The sequence below is a fragment of the Sciurus carolinensis genome, chromosome 4 (assembly GCF_902686445.1).
Source record: "Sciurus carolinensis chromosome 4, mSciCar1.2, whole genome shotgun sequence".
In the NCBI taxonomy this organism is placed as follows: domain Eukaryota; kingdom Metazoa; phylum Chordata; class Mammalia; order Rodentia; family Sciuridae; genus Sciurus; species Sciurus carolinensis.
In genome coordinates this window covers 117509741-117526355 of record NC_062216.1, presented here as the reverse complement: position 1 = coordinate 117526355, position 16615 = coordinate 117509741, and the positions used below count along the sequence as shown (strand labels likewise).

At 36.9% G+C, this 16615-nt stretch overlaps 1 protein-coding gene across 5 annotated transcripts in view; it reads left to right on the top strand.

Moving 5' to 3' along the window:
• Positions 1 to 16615, top strand: part of R3hdm2 (R3H domain containing 2) — a 171538-nt gene that overhangs the window by 14080 nt on the left and 140843 nt on the right. For all 5 annotated transcript variants that reach the window (XM_047551803.1, XM_047551799.1, XM_047551798.1 and 2 more), the window contains exon 2: positions 9616 to 9735. The gene's annotated coding sequence lies outside the window, so the exon portion shown is untranslated. The remainder of the gene's footprint in view (positions 1 to 9615; positions 9736 to 16615) is intronic.

Sequence of the window (16615 nt, the reverse complement as noted above, 5' to 3'; positions counted from 1 at the left end):
CTCTCAAGGAAATGTTTTTTTAAGATGAGAAACTCAAGCATATTTGTATGCCGAGGGCAATGAACAAGACAGAAGAGAGTGGTGATTATCTTGTGACATTCTTGAGCGTGTAGAGGAAAAGTAGAATTATTATCATCGTTATTGTCTCCTTCAGTAAGATAAGAAGGATAAGGTCAAGATAGAGTGAGGAGAAATGTTTGGTATCTGAACAGAAAATTTGAGGGAATCCCTGCCATAATTATTACCTTTATATTCCCTGTGATGTAGGGGACTTACTCTATTGGGGTAGAGGGCTGGTGTGTTAACCACTAAGGGTTGGTAGTATTTTTTTGAGAAGAGAGGCAAATTTGAATAGCTGTTGAGAGAATGGGTGGGATAGCTGCTAAGAAGTCTTCTATGGCTAGGTAAACAAAGACATGGTGGGCTGGGAGAGCATTCTAAGCACATAGAATAGCCTGGGCAAAAACCTCAAGGGTATTAAAGAATGTCTTTATGTATGGAGCAATATTTTGAATGACTGGAGAAAAGGCTGTATATAGGACTTTTTGTTTTATTAAAATATTTTTTAAAAAACCAGAACATCTATTGCATGATTAATCACTGAAATTCTCAGGATAAACTAGATGCTGCTACAGCTATAGGGCCTGCTTTTTAAAAATGTTTAAAATTTTATTTATTTTATTAGAGCTTTATGGTTATACATAGTAATTGGGTTAAGGCCTGCTTTTTATGGTGGACTTTAGAAGTTATGTTAAGGAATTTGGAATATTTTAAGGCAAAGGAAAGCTTTTGAAGGTTTTTTTTTTTTTTTGTTACGGGGGTTGAATGTAGGGGCATTCTAGCACTGAGTCACATCCCTAGCTCTTTTATTTACTTATTATTAATATATTTTTTAGTTGTGGGTGGACACAATACCTTTATCTTATTTTTATGTGGTGCTGAGGATCGAACCCAGGGCCTCATGGTGGTAGGTGAGCATGCTACCTCTGAGCCACAACCCTAGCCCTTTATTTGTTTATTTTTTATTTTGAGATAGGGCCTTTCTTAGTTACCCAGGCTGATCTTGAACTTGGGATCCTACTGCTTCAGCTTCCAAAAGAGCTGGAATTATAGGCATGTGACATGGTGCCTGGCAGAGCCTCTGGAGATTATTATTATTATTTTTTTTGGTACTGGGAATAGAACCCAGGGGCACTCAACCACTGAGCCACATCCCCAGCACTTTTTTGTATTTTATTTAGAGACAGGGTCTCACTGATTTGCTTAGCTCCTTATGGTTGCTGAGGCTGACTTTGAACCTGCGATCCTCCTGCCTCAGCCTCCCAAGCCACTGGGATCATAGGTGCTTGCCACCACACTCAGGGCCTCTGAAGATTTTTATCTGAGAACTAGGATGATTTTTTTTTATTTTAGAAAGAAAGCTATGGTGGAAATTTTGAGAAAAGAGGATTTAGAGTAGAGGGAGAGGTATTGGTTGGGTGACTCTTATAGCTCATGTAATATATTAAAGTTAGGATAGAGTGGGTTATGTCAGTTAAGAAACAACCACAAATCTCAGAACCTTGAAACTATGTTATTTCTCCCGCATGCTACATGTGTCCATCAGGGATGGGCTAGTCATTTAGTTCAGAGACAAAGGATGGCAGGACAGCCACCACTGGTGCATTGCCTCTTCCTTTGCTTGATGTGGGAGAGAGCTCTGAAGACTTTGTCCCATTTATTAACTGCTCTGCACAGAAGTGATGGGAATGGGGAAGAGAGGACAGAAAATGAGAAGATCAGATGGATCTAGGAGATGGTGCCAGAATTTGGCAGTTGTTTAAATGTGGGAGGAAAGGGAAAGAACTATGAATGGATGACTCTCAGATTTGTTTTGTATTACTGGGTTGGGTTGCTAACTGAGATAAGTAAAGGACAATTTTGTGGGTAGGGGAATATTGGTAGAGCATTCATGTTTAGAAATGTCTAGCAGCTAGTTGTCTAAAGGTATCTGGAGCTCTGGAGAGAGGCAAGATTTGGGAGTACTCTCTGCACATGAGGGGGTGCAGCCCATCATAGGGAGTGAGATCACCCAGGACAAATTTGGTGACAAGAGAGCTGAGATGGAGTCCCAGGAAATATCCTAATTTAAGGACCACTCCTGACCTGATGACATTGTATCTTTTTCCCCCCTTCTTCCTCTCTACTGGGGATTGAACCCAGGGGCACTCTACCACTTAGCCACATACCCAGCCTTTTTAATTTTTTTATTTTGAAGAAGGGTCTTGCTAAATTGTTGACTGACTTTGAGCTTAGGATCCTCCTCAGCCTCCTGAGTTGTTGGGATTACAGGCATGTGCCATTGTGCTGACTCTGACTTTGGATCTTAATGCCTTTTTGTGTGTGTGCTGGGGATTGAATTTGGGTGCTTTATCACTGAGCTACATCCCCAGTTCTTTTTATTTTTTTACTTGAATCAGAGTCTCCTTAAGTTGCTAAGGATGTTAATTTGCTGAGGCTGGCTTCAGACTTGTAATCCCTGTCTGCCTCTCCAGAGTTGCTGGGTTATTACAGGCATATGTCTTTGTGCTTGGTGCCTTTTGTTTTGTTTTGTTTTAGGGCTGGGGATGTATCTCATTTGGTAAAGCTCATGCTTTACTTGCATGAGGTCCTGTGTTTGCTCTCTAGAACTGTAAAAAGAAAAAAGAAAAAAAGATTTGACATTTTTTGGATCAAGATAGTTTATATGTATTCCTTCCTAATAAGTAACCCACTAGTGATTTTTTTGAGGAAGAAATAATAAGGAAATAATAAGGATGATTTTTCCTCATTTGACATGTTCTTTAGAGTATGTTAGGTCTTAGGTATTTGTTATTGGACCTTAGATAGGATACATTTTAATTCTTTCATTGACTTTGATATGTTGGAAATTTACAGAATTTTGACAAAATAATGTAGTCTTCTTAAAGTTAGCTGCCAAGACACCAAAAAAGGTTAAAAATTTTCCACATATTTATTTATAAGATAAGTGAACAAATAATATGATACTATCATAGTAGAGTGATCAACAGCATGTATTAGATCATTTAATCTCCAAAATAGTAATTCCCATAGAGATACTGTTGATTCTTTTTTTTTTTTTATTTCTGATTCCAACTATTTATGTGGAAGAATTTCAAACTATAGGAAAGTAAAAGGAATGATACCATGTACCCCAGTATGACCTTTACCTGTATTTACTAATTGATAATATTTTGCCACATTTAGGGGCTTGCTTTCTCCCCTGTGTCCATTTTGCATTTTCCCTCCCTATACATGTATATACACATACTTTTTTATTGTGTTATTGTGTTTTAGGAATTTTTATCAGTGTATTAGGAAAAAAATTACCAACATTAGGACACTTCACTCCCAGATTTCTTAAGCATATATTCACTTAAGAATAAGTGTTTTCTATATTACACAATGCCATTTTCAAACTCATTATCACAAAATATTTTATAGTGATACATGAATATAGTACATACATTTCCTTAGTTATTGCAGCATGCTTTATAGCCCACATTTATTCAAGTATCATGTGTTACATTTAATTGCCATGTTTGTAGTGTCTTTGTGCCTGATTCAGAGCAGCATCTTTTTTGTTTTTCATGTCATTGTTTTGTTTTTCAGTACTATGAATTGAATCTAAGGCCTCATACATGCTAGGCAAACACTCTAGTGCTGATCTATACCCCAGCCCTTTTTTTTTGGTACCGGGGATTGAATGCAGGAGTACTCAACCACTGAACCACATCCCCAGCCCTACTTTGTATTTTGTTTAGCAATAGTGTCTCACTGAGTTGCTTAGCACCTTGCTTTTTGCTGAGGTTGGCTTTGAACTCGTGAGCCTCCTGCCTCAGCCTCCCAAGCCACTGAGATTGAGTGCATGTGCCACTGTGCCCAGCTACCCCAACCCTTTTTATTTTTTTTTTTAGTATACTTTTAGTTATAGATGGACACAATACTTTTATTTTATTTATTTAGTGTGGTGCTGAGGATTGAACCCAGTGCCTCACACGTGGTAGGCAAGCAAGCAGTCTACCACTGAGCCATAACCCCAGCCTATACTCTAGCCCTTTTTAAATTTTATATTTGAGATAGGGTCTTGATAACTTGTCCAGACTGGCCTCTAACTTGTGATCCTCTTGCCTCAGCCTCCTACTAGTTAGGATTACAAGCATATGCCATTGTTCCTGGCTTGTCATTGATATTTTTGAAGAGTCCAAGGCCAGACCATCTTGAATAATATTCTGCAGTTTGAATTTGTCATTAGATTCAGTGACAAGAATACTCCCTAGGTGATGTTGTATATACATAATGTCTCTTCGTGCAGTTATTGGTGATGTTAAGTTTGATCACTTGGTTAAGTTGATGTCTGCTAGATTTCTTCATTGTAAATGTGCCTTTTTCCTCTTTGTAATTAAGAAACTATCTCTGAAAGCCAGACATGTTGGTGCATAACTGTTGTCCTGTCCATTCAGGAGGATCACTTGAGCCCAGGAGTTCAAGACCAGCGTGGGTAATATAGTGGACCATTGTCTCAAGAAAAAAATTTTAAAAAGGAGGAGGAGGAGGAGAAAAGAAGAAAAGAAACAGACAATCTTTGGGTTAATTTTTTTTTTTTTTCAGTCCAGGGGATTGAAGCCCAGGGCCTGTGCATGCTAGTGCTCTTCCACTGGACTGGATCACTAGCTCTATGGGATGAGACTTTATCTTTTTTTTTTTTTTTTTTTTTAATTTTTTGTAGTTGTAGATGGGCAGAATGCCTTTATTTTATTTGTTTATTTTATGCGGTGCTAGGGATCGAACCCAGTGCCTCATATATGCTAGGTAAGCGCTCTGCCACCAAGCTGTAGCCTCAGCCCCTGGGATGATACTTTTAAGATTTTGTGATTCTTTTTTTTTTTTTTTTTTTTTTTTTTTTTTTTTCTTTTTCAAACTATATTTTATTTTATTTTTATTATATGTTTTTAGTTGTGGATGGACACAATACCTTTATTTTATTTTTATATGGTGCTGAGGATTGAACCCAGGGCCTCATATGAGCTAGGTGAGCACTCTACCACTGAGCCACAACCCCAGCCCCAAGATTTTGTGATTCTTATATTACCTTTTCCCCAGTGGCACTGGCATGTATTGATGAGCCTTGTCTGAATCTGTTATTACATTGATGGTTTCAAAATGTTCATTCTCAGATTACCTCATTCCTCGTACATTTGCTAGTTAATATTGTTTTATAAGGAAAAACTTAACTTCCTCCTTTTTGAGGATCAATAGAATGATATTTTTAAAAAAGTTACAGTCCTTGCTGTCAGTATTAAAAGTCCCAATAACATCGACTGTTAAAAAAATAACTAAAATTGTCCTCAGTTTAGTCAGTGGGAGCCCTTTTGCAGGGGTGGAATTGAACCCAGGGCCTTGTAAATGCAGGCAAGTGCTCTACCACTGAGATTTGTCCCCAGCCCTTTAAAAAAAAATTAAATTTTTTTTTGTGGGGGGTACTGGGGATTGAACTCAGGGGAACTTGACCACTGAACCACATCCCCAACCCTATTTTGTATTTTATTTAAAGACAGGGTCTCACTGAATAGCTTAGCATCTTTCTTTTGCTGAGGCTGGCTTTAAACTTGTGATCCTCCTGCCTCAGCCTCCAGAGCCACTGAGATTACAGGTGTGTGCCACTGTGCCTAGCCTCTTTAAAAATTTTTTATTTTGAGACAGACAGGGTCTTTCTTAATTGCCCAGGCTGGCCTTGAACTTGCCTTCTGTCTCGGTTTCCTGAATGCCTGAGATTATAGATGTGTGCCACCACATCTGACTTCCTGTGTCTTTTTGATATGTCCCTGTCAAGTTTTCATCATTTCCTTATACTTTGGCACATACAAGATGCTATGAGCTCATTTTGTACTTTACTTGCCACAGACATGAAGTCAATAGTTTCTGAAAGAACTTTGATTTCTTTAGTGGGGTTCTTTATAGAAAAGTTGCCCCTCATTCTTTTTTTTTTGGTATTGGGGATTGAACTCAGGGGCACTTAACCACTGAACCACATCCCCAGTTCTTCCTTTTGTATTTTATTTAGAGTCAGGGTCTCACTGAGTTGTTCAGGGCCTCACTGAGTTGCTGAGGCTGGCCTTGAACTTGTGATCTTCCTGCCTCAGCTTCCTAAGCTGCTGGGATTACAAGCATATGCCATTGCACCCAGCTACCTCTCATTCTTTTTTAATTAATATTTTACTTATAGATGAACACAATACCTTTGTTTTACTTATTTATTTTTATGTGGTGCTGAGGATTGTAGCCAGTGCCTCACGCGTGCTAGGCAACTGCTCTGTCACTGAGCCCCAACTGCAGCCCCAACATCTCATTCTTAAATATTTTCCTTTTATTATTTATGGGATCAGTTATTTCTAGTAAAAAATATTGAGTAGATTCCAGAGTTGAGATGCTTTGTATCTTCCCAGATATAATAAAGTTATCTAAGCTGATTATTTCACAGAGTGAAGTGAACTATAGGCAGCTGTAGGGAGATGAGATATTGCATAGCAGGTTGGCATTGTATTGCTTTTCCCCCTGCTATCTTGGTGGTGACTTGTGAAAGTGAAAATAAGTATGCATATCCTTGTTTCTCTTATGTAGTCCAGGTTGTAGTCACTTAGGAGTTGTTTCAGTCTTCTTCATATATTTTATGATTCCTGAGATTGCCTATTCTTGTGAATGTTAGGTAAAAGTACTCTACCACTGAGCTACATCCCCAACCCTTTATATTTTTTATTTTGAAACAGGTCTTGCTGAGTTGCCAGGACCGGCTTTTAACTTGCCTTAGCCTCCCAAGTGGTATGCATTGCCTTGACTGGCTTATTTATTTCACTCTTTTTATCTTGGACTGTCTGAATTAAAATCATCTTAGCTAGGAAACTTCTAAACCTAGTCTTTCTGTATGTTGGGCTTTGAATCTGTATCTTGAATTCCTTTTTAAAAAATTTTAAATTTGTTTTAATTAGTTATACATGACAGTAGAATGCACTTTGATGCATCATTTATAATGGAGTATAATTTCTCATTTTTCTGGTTATACATGATTTAGAATACCATCGGTCATATAGTTATATATGTACATGGGTAATAATGTCTAATTCATTCTATTACCCTTCCTACCCTTATGTGCCACCTCCCTTCCCTTTCCTCCCCTCTACCTAAAGTAATTTTTTTCTTCCCTCCCCCCATAGTGAATTAGCATCTGCATGTCACAGAAAACATTTGGCTTTTGGTTTTTTGGGATTGGCTTATTTTGCTTAGCTTCATGTTCTCCAGCTCCATCCATTTACTGGCAAATGCCATAATTTCATTCTTTAAGGCTGAGAACCTTTAAGACTGATTAATATTCCATTGTATATATGTACCACATTTTTTAATCCATTCATCTGTTGAAGGCCACCTACATTGGTTCCATAGTTTAGCTATTGTGAATTGAGCTACTATAAACATTGATGTGGCTACATTACTGTAATATGCTAATTTTAAGTCCTTTGGGTATAAACCGAGTAGTGGGAGAGCTAGGTTAAATGGTGGTTTCATTCCAGTTTCTCTGAGGAATCTCCATACCGCTTTCTGTAGTGTTTGCACCAATTTGCAGTCCCACCAAAAATGTCTGAGAGTATCTTTCTCCCCACATCCTTGCCAACATTTACTGTTGTTTGTATTCTTGATAATTGCCATTCTGACTGGGGTGAGATGAAATCTTAGAATGGTTTTGGTTTGCATTTCTTTAATTGCTAAAGATGTTGAACATTTTTTCATACATTTTTTGATCGATTGTATTTCTTCTTCTATGAAGTGTCTGTTCAGTTTCTTAGCTCATTTATTGAGTTTTTTTTTTTTTTTGGTGTTAAGTTTTTTGAGTTTTTTATATATCCTGGAGATTTTGAATTCCTTTTTATATATATTTTACATATTGGTCTGTGAATACAATATAAGAAACTGACATGAAGTTAGGGTGTTTATTATATTGAACATTTCTGTTGGAATATGGTTTCATGGTTCCTTAAGAGGTCTGATGTTTTAGAAAATCCAAAATAGAGTTAGTCTTAGAAGCCAGGTGTGGTGGTGTGTGTTTATGATCCCAGCACCTTGGGAATCTGAGGCAGGAGGATCTTAAGTTTGAGGCCAGTCTCAGCAACTTAGGAGATCTTGTCTCAAGATAAAAATTAAAAAACTAGGGATGTAGCTCAGTGGTGAAGGTTCCCACCTGGGTGTAATCACCAGTACCACAACAAATAACAATAAAAACCTTAGAATTGGTATTTGATACAACAAAATCACTTATGGATTCAACAGTTTGAGAATAAATGTACTGCTTTTTAAAAATTTCTACATGAAATAAGACTTGCCTGTCCCATTCGTAAAAAAAATTTTATTCTGAAGGTGAAGCTTATCAAATCTATTTGTTTTCATTTGATGTGGAGACATAAACATGGTTTGTAAGGAAGTTGATGAGGTGTTAATATGTTCTGTTCATATATTTAAAGTCCTGCACAGTATCCCTGTGGGAGAAATATAGAATATTTTTTTGGAGGTGAGGGAAGTGATCATTTCCAGAAGTCATAGAAAAGTCTTTGAATTAACACCATTGCTAACCTGTTAGTTGAGTATATGACTTATATATGTATCATTTTATGTAAATGACTGCTGTAAGATTGCTTAAGAGAATAGCTGCCTGGCAACATAAAAGTACAGATATTAAAATGAATTGCATGCCTTCCAGCTATTTCTATTACTTGGCTAAATTTAGAACTATGTAGAGCTCTTGTAGAATTGAAATCATTGGGGATTTTAATAGTTAAGACAGACAGTATTCAGCTTTTCAGAGTAAGGAAGAAGAAAGGTAGCTTCAAATTAATTTTTGCACTGGACCCAAGTCACTTAATTAAGACATAGCATTCAAGCCAGGCATTCTTGGTGCACACCTGTAATCCCAACAACTTGGGAGGATCCTCAGTAGGAGGATCACACGTTTGAGTCCAGCCTCAGTAATTTAGTAAACCCTAAGCAATTTAGCAAAATCTTGTCTCAATATCTAAATTAAAAAAAAAAAAAAGGACTGATCAATCCCAAAAAACCAAAGGCTGAATGTTTTCTCTAATATGGGGATTCTAACTCACAGTAAAGGGGGCAGGTAGGGAAGAGTAGAAGTACTTTGGATTAGACAAAGGGGAATGAAGGGAAGGGAATAGGAAAGATAATAGAATGGATCAGATATTACTATCCTGTATGCATTTATGATCACACAACCAATGTAATTCTACAGCATGTATAACCCGAAGAATGAGAAGTTATATTCCATATATGTATAATAGGTCAAGATAAATGCTACTATCATGTATAACTAAAAGGAATAATGATGACTGGGAATGTGGCTCAGTTGTTAAGCATCTCAATTTCAATTCCTGGTACTTAAACAAACAAACAAATAAAAAATTAGAGTCCAGTGAAATATCAAAACTGTTGTGAGAATTTTGTTTGACTACTATGTTGTTGAAAGATTGTTAAAATCTGAGCTCAGAGTGGTTAAAGAGATTTTTTTTTTCTTTCCAGGTGAATTGCTAGAGACCATCCACTACCTTTTCCCAGTGTCTCTCCAAGTTATATTTGATAAATACTTTTCTTAATAGTCACCCTGGATGGATGAGGCAATACATCTCAGCTATTAATCAGGTGAGCATTACACTTGGGTGCTATGGGAATTTTATGATGATGTTGGAATTTTTTTGTGAATTCAGACTAGAGTTTATATAGGATATTTTGGCAAGAAGCTTAATTATTCCATGTGTATTTTACTGTACATGACATGTGAAGAACTGTTGATGAAGTCGGGTAGGACCTCAACACAAGAAATGGCAGATAAAAGGAGTGGTTACTTTTTTTTTTTCTTTTTTTTTTTTGTGGTGCTGGGGGCCTCGTGCTTGCGAGACAAGCACTCTCCCAACTGAGCTATAGCCCCAGCCCTGGAGTGGTTACTTTGAGTAGCTAAATGTAAGTTAAAATAGAATAGTATTTTATATATAGTGAATATGACGTGTTTAGTACCTGATTTGGTAATTGGAAAAGTATTTTCATTACTGTAGCATGACGTTTGGACAAAAATGCACAAATTTATTATAAACTAGCAAGAAAAATTCATAAAAATGGAGCACACAGTTATTGTGAATCTTGATTTATACAAATGGAAAAATTAGCTGCCCTCAGTGGCTGAGTGGATTTACTAACAAACATTTTGAGGGGGTTATGGGATGATTTCTTATTTTCTTTTTTCTTATCTCCATTTATGAAGAACATGTTTCTTCTATAATTGGAGAGAGGAAACATCGTTTTAACAGTTTTTTTTTTTTGGGGACCAAGATTGAACCCAGGAGCACTTAACCACTTAACCGCATCCCCAGCCCTTTTTTATATTTTATTACAGGGTCTAAGTTGCTTAGGGGCTCACTAAATTGCTGAAGCTGGCTTTGAATTAGAGATTCTCCTGCCTCAGCCTCCTGGGCAGCTGGGATTACAGATGTGCACCACCATACCCAGCATAGTATTTAAAAAAAAGAAAGAAAGAAAGAAAGAAAGGGATAAAGGGGCTGGGTGCTGTCGCACACATCTGAAATTCCAGTGACTTGGGAAGCTGAGGCAAGTTCAAGGATACCATGGGCAATTTGGTGAGACCTTCTCTCAAAGTAAAAATTAAAGAAGAAGGGACTGGGGATATAGCTCAGTGATAGAGAACCCCTGGGCTCAATCCCCTATATTGCAATAAATAAATAAATAGAAATAAAGGGGTTATGAATCAACTCTAAAACTTGCAAGTACTCTGGTTATCTTGTTCTCTTCCAGTTGACTTGTTCTCCACCACAGGATTGGTGGTCTGCCTCTAATTAGAGGTGGACACTACCTATCTCTAATTAGGCAGTGTGTTGTTTCCTGGATTTTGCAACTTTTCCTTTGAGTAAGTGCTTTCATTTTGTATAGCATCTAAAGTTTTTATAGAATAAATTCATTATACTTAATCATTAATCAGTTAACTTCCTCCCTCCCTTCACCTTTCCCCCTCTCCTTCTCTTTCTCTTGCAGTGGAGCTTGAATCCAGGGTCTCTAGCATGCTAGGCAAGCAAGTGCTGTGCCACTGAGCTACATCCCTGTCCTAGCTTAGCATTTTGATGTCAAAAAGTGACCCTGGCAAAATTTCAAGAAGTCAGTATTATATGGTTTTCTTAGAGTTAATACTTAATTTCATGGCTAGGGGTATAGCTCAGTGCATATGCAAAGCCCTGTATTCAATCCCCAACACCCCTCACCCCCAAGTAACCCAAACTTAATTTTAGCATAGATTGTCCCTTGGGGTGACAAGAAAGAATATTGTTTTTTCCCACAGGTCCCAAGTACTTTGGATTATTTGTAGGCTAGGTATTATTCTGGAGTTGTTGGATTTTGTGTGTGAGGACCTGGCTAGTTGTGAGGATAAAACATGATCAGTTAATTAATAAGATAGAATGGATTAAAGTTTGTGAGGAAAAAGAAAACAAAGGTGGGGGTAGATCTCCTAAAAATCAAAGGGAGATCAGTAGAGGAGAGACCAAGGAGCGGGAGATAAAGAGGGAAGGGGGTATGTGTTGGGGAGTGATACTAGTTACATTATATTATTATATTGTATGCATGCAAGAATATGTAGCAAATCCCATCAATATGTACAACTATAATGCACCAATAAATATGTGGATAAGAAAGATATAATGAATTAGAACCCGTGATATAGACAATTGATGTCAATTGTGTATTACAAATAAATGCACGAGAATAGAATAGAAGAGAGAAATCAATGTAGAAAGGTTTCATGGAAGAGGTAGGAAAAGAACTGTTTTTTTTTTTTTTTTTTTTTTGTTTTTTAATACGAGCTCTTAATCACTGAACCATATCCCCAACTCTTTTTATTTACTTTTTTGAGACAGTGTGTCACTAAGTTGCTTAGGCCCTTGCTAAATTGCTGAGGCTACTTTTGAACTTGAGATTCTCCTGCCTCACTCTCCCAGGCTGCTGGATATTCGACCACACCTTTTTTGAACTGGGCTTTGAATATGGATAATGAACAATATTTCTGCTATCATATTTCAGATACATGCATTGGGATTTTAATTGGAATTGTATTGAATCTGTATAGCACTTTTGGTAGTATGGCCATTTTGACAATATTAATTCTGCCTATCCAGGAACATGGATACCTTTCCATCTTCTAAGGTTTTCTTTAATTTCTTTCTTTAGTGTTCTGTAGTTCTCATTATAGAGGTCTTTCACCTCTTTTATTAGATTGATTCCCAAGTATTTTACTTTATTTTATTTTTTTTGAGGCTTTTATGAATGGGGTAGTTTCCCTAACTTCTCTTTCTGAGGATTCATCACTTATGAATAAAAATGCATTAGATTTATGAGCATTGATCTTTTTTTTTTTTTTTTTTTTTTTATTGTGAACAAATGGGATACATGTTCTTTCTCTGTTTGTACATAGAGTAAAGGCATACCATTTGTGTAATCATACGTTTACATAGGGGGATGTTGGTTGATTCATTCTGTTATTTTTTTCCCCTTCCCCCCACCCCTCCCATCCCTCTTTTCCCTCTATACAGTCCTTCCTTCCCCCATTCTTGCCCCCCTCCCTAATCCTCACTCTAACCCTAAAACTAACCCCTCCCACGCCCCATTATGTATCATCATCCACTTATCAGCGAGATCATTCTTCCTTTGGTTTTTTGAGATTGGCTTATCTCACTTAGCATGATATTCTCCAATTTCGTCCATTTGCTTGCAAATGCCATAATTTTATCATTCTTTATGGCTGAGTAATATTCCATTGTATATATATTCCACAGTTTCTTTATCCATTCATCAACTGAAGGGCATCTAGGTTGGTTCCACAATCTGGCTATGGTGAATTGAGCAGCAATGAACATTGATGTGGCTGTATCTCTGTAGTATGCTGATTTTAAGTCCTTTGGGTATAGGCCAAGGAGTGGGATAGGTGGGTCAAATGGTAGTTCCATTCCAAGTTTTTTAAGGAATCTCCATACTGCCTTCCAGAGTGGTTGCACTAATTTGCAACCCCACCAGCAATGTATGAGTGTACCTTTTTCCCCACATCCTCGCCAACACCTGTTGTTGCTTGTGTTCTTGATAATCGCCATTCTGATTGGGGTGAGATGGAATCTTAGGGTGGTTTTGATTTGCATTTCTTTTATTACTAGAGATGTTGAACATTTTTCCATATGTTTGTTGATTGTTTGTAGGTCTTCTTCTGTGAAGTGTCTGTTCATTTCCTTAGACCATTTGTCGATTGGATTATTTGTAGTCTTGGTGTTGAGTTTTTTGAGTTCTTTATAGATTCTGGAGATTAGTGCTCTATCTGAAGTATGAGTGGCAAAGATTTTCTCCCACTCTGTAGGCTCTTTCTTCACATTGCTGATAGTTTCCTTTGCTGAGAGAAAGCTTTTTAGTTTGAATCTATCCCAGTTGTTGATTCTTGCTTTTATTTCTTGTGCTATGGGAGTCCTGTTGAGAAAGTCTGGTCCTAAGCCGACATGTTGAAGATCTGGACCTACTTTTTCTTCTATAAGATGCAGGGTCTCTGGTCTGATTCCGAGGTCCTTGATCCATTTTGAATTGAGTTTTGTGCAGGGTGAGAGATATGGGTTTAATTTCATTTGTTGCATATGGATTTCCAATTTTCCCAGCACCATTTATTGAAGAGGCTATCTTTTCTCCATTGCATATTTTTGGCCCCTTTGTCTAGTATGAGGAAATTATATTTGTTTGGGTTTGTGTCCGTGTCCTCTATTCTGTACCATTGATCTACCTGTCTATTTTGGTACCAATACCATGCCGTTTTTGTTACTATTGCTTTGTAGTACAATTGAAGTTCAGGTATTGCAATACCCCCTGCTTCATTTTTCCTGCGAAGGATTGCTTTAGCAATTCTGGGTTTCTTATTCTTCCAGATGAATTTCATGATTGCTTACTCTATTTCTGTAAGGTACATCGTTGGGATTTTAATTGGAATTGCATTGAATCTGTATAGCACTTTTGGTAGTATGGCCATTTTGACAATATTAATTCTGCCTATCCAGGAACATGGGAGATCTTTCCATCTTCTAAGGTGTTCCTTAATTTCTTTCTTTAGTGTTCTGTAGTTCTCATTGTAGAGGTCTTTCACCTCTTTTGTGAGATTGATTCCCAAGTATTTTATTTTTTTCGAGGCTATTGTGAATGGAGTAGTTTTCCTAACTTCTCTTTCTGAAGATTCATCACTTATGTATAAAAATGCATTGGATTTATGAGCATTGATCTTGTATCCTGCTACTTTACTGAATTCACTTATGAGTTCTAAGAGTTTTCTGGTGGAATTTCCTGGTTCCTCTAAGTATATAATCATATCATCAGCAAATAGGGATAGTTTGAGTTCTTCTTTTCCAATTCGTATCCCTTTAATTTCTTTGGTCTGTCTAATTGCTCTGGCTAGAGTTTCAAGGACGATATTGAATAGGAGTGGTGAGAGAGGGCATCCTTGCCTTGTTCCAGATTTTAGGGGGAATGCTTTCAGTTTTTCACCATTAAGAATAATATTAGCCATGGGCTTAGCATAGATGGCCTTTACAATGTTAAGGAACGTTCCCACTATCCCTATTTTTTCTAGTGTTTTGAGCATGAAGGGGTGCTGTATTTTATCAAATGCTTTTTCTGCATCTATCGAAATAATCATGTGATTCTTGACTTTAAGTCTGTTGATATGGTGAATTACATTTATTGATTTCCTGATGTTGAACCAACCTTGCATCCCTGGGATGAAACCCACTTGATCATGGTGCACTATCTTTTTAATACATTTTTGTATGCGATTTGCTAAAATTTTGTTGAGAATTTTTGCGTCGATGTTCATTAAGGATATTGGTCTGAAATTTTCTTTCCTCGATGTGTCTCTGTCTGGTTTAGGTATCAGGGTGATATTGGCTTCGTAGAATGAGTTTGGGAGGGTTCCCTCCTCTTCTATTTCATGGAATACTTTGAAAAGTATTGGAATGAGCTCTTCTTTAAAGGTTTTGTAGAACTCGGCTGAGAAACCATCAGGTCCTGGACTTTTCTTTGTTGGTAGGCTTTTGATGACTTCTTCTATTTCATTACTTGAAATTGGTCTATTTAAATTGTGTATGTCCTCCTCGTTTAGTTTAGGCAATTCATAGGTCTCTAGAAACTTGTTGATATCTTCGAAATTTTCTATTTTGTTGGAATATAGATTTTCAAAATAGCTTCTAATTATGTTTTGTATTTCAGTCGTGTCTGTTGTGATATTTCCTTGTTCATTCCGAATTTTGGTGATTTGGGTTTTCTCTCGTCTTCTCTTTGTTAGTGTGGCTAAAGGTTTATCAATTTTGTTTATTTTTTCGAAGAACCAACTATTTATTTTGTCAATTTTTTGTATTGTTTCTTTCGTTTCAATTTCGTTGATTTCAGCTCTGAGTTTAACTATTTCCTGTCTTCTACTACTTTTGGTGTTGGTCTGTTCTTCTTTTTCTAGGGCTTTGAGCCGTAGTGTTAGGTCATTTATTTTTTGAGTTTCACTTCTTTTATTAAATGCGCTCCATGAAATAAATCTTCCTCTAAGTACCGCTTTCATAGTGTCCCAGAGATTTTGATACGATGTTTCTTTGTTCTCCTTTACCTCTAAGAATTTTTTAATTTCCTTCCTAATATCTTCTGTTATCCATTCCTCATATAATAGCATATTGTTTAATCTCCAGGTGTTGGAGTAATTTCTGTTTTTTGCTCTTTCATTTATTTCTAGTTTCAATCCATTATGGTCTGATAAAATACAAGGAAGTGTCTCTATCTTCTTGTATTTGCTAACATTAGCTTTGTGGCATAATATATGGTCTATTTTAGAGAAGGATCCATGTGCTGCTGAGAAGAAAGTGTATTCACTCTTCGTTGGATGGTATATTCTATAAATGTCTGTTAAGTCTAAATTATTGATTGTGTTATTGAGATCTATGGTTTCTTTGTTCAATTTTTGTTTGGAAGATCTGTCCAGTGGTGAGAGAGGCGTGTTAAAATCACCTAGTATTATTGTATTGTGGTCTATTTGGTTTCTGAGATTGAGAAGGATTTGTTTGACATACATGGGTGAGCCACTGTTAGGGGCATAGATATTTATGATTGTTATGTCTTGCTGATTTATGGTTCCCTTAAGCATTATGAAATGTCCTTCTTTATCCCTTCTGATTAACTTTGGCTTAAAGTCCACTTTATCTGAAATGAGGATGGATACCCAGCTTTTTTGCTGGGTCCATGTGCATGGTAAGTTTTTTCCCATCCTTTCACCTTTAGTCTATGGGTATCTCTTTCTAAGAGATGAGTCTCTTGCAGGCAACATATTGTTGGATCTTTCTTTTTTATCCAATCTGCCAGTCTATGTCTTTTGATTGATGAATTCAGGCCGTTAATATTCAGGGTTATTATTGAGATATGATTTGTATTCCCGGTCATTTGACTCATTTTATTCATTATTTGC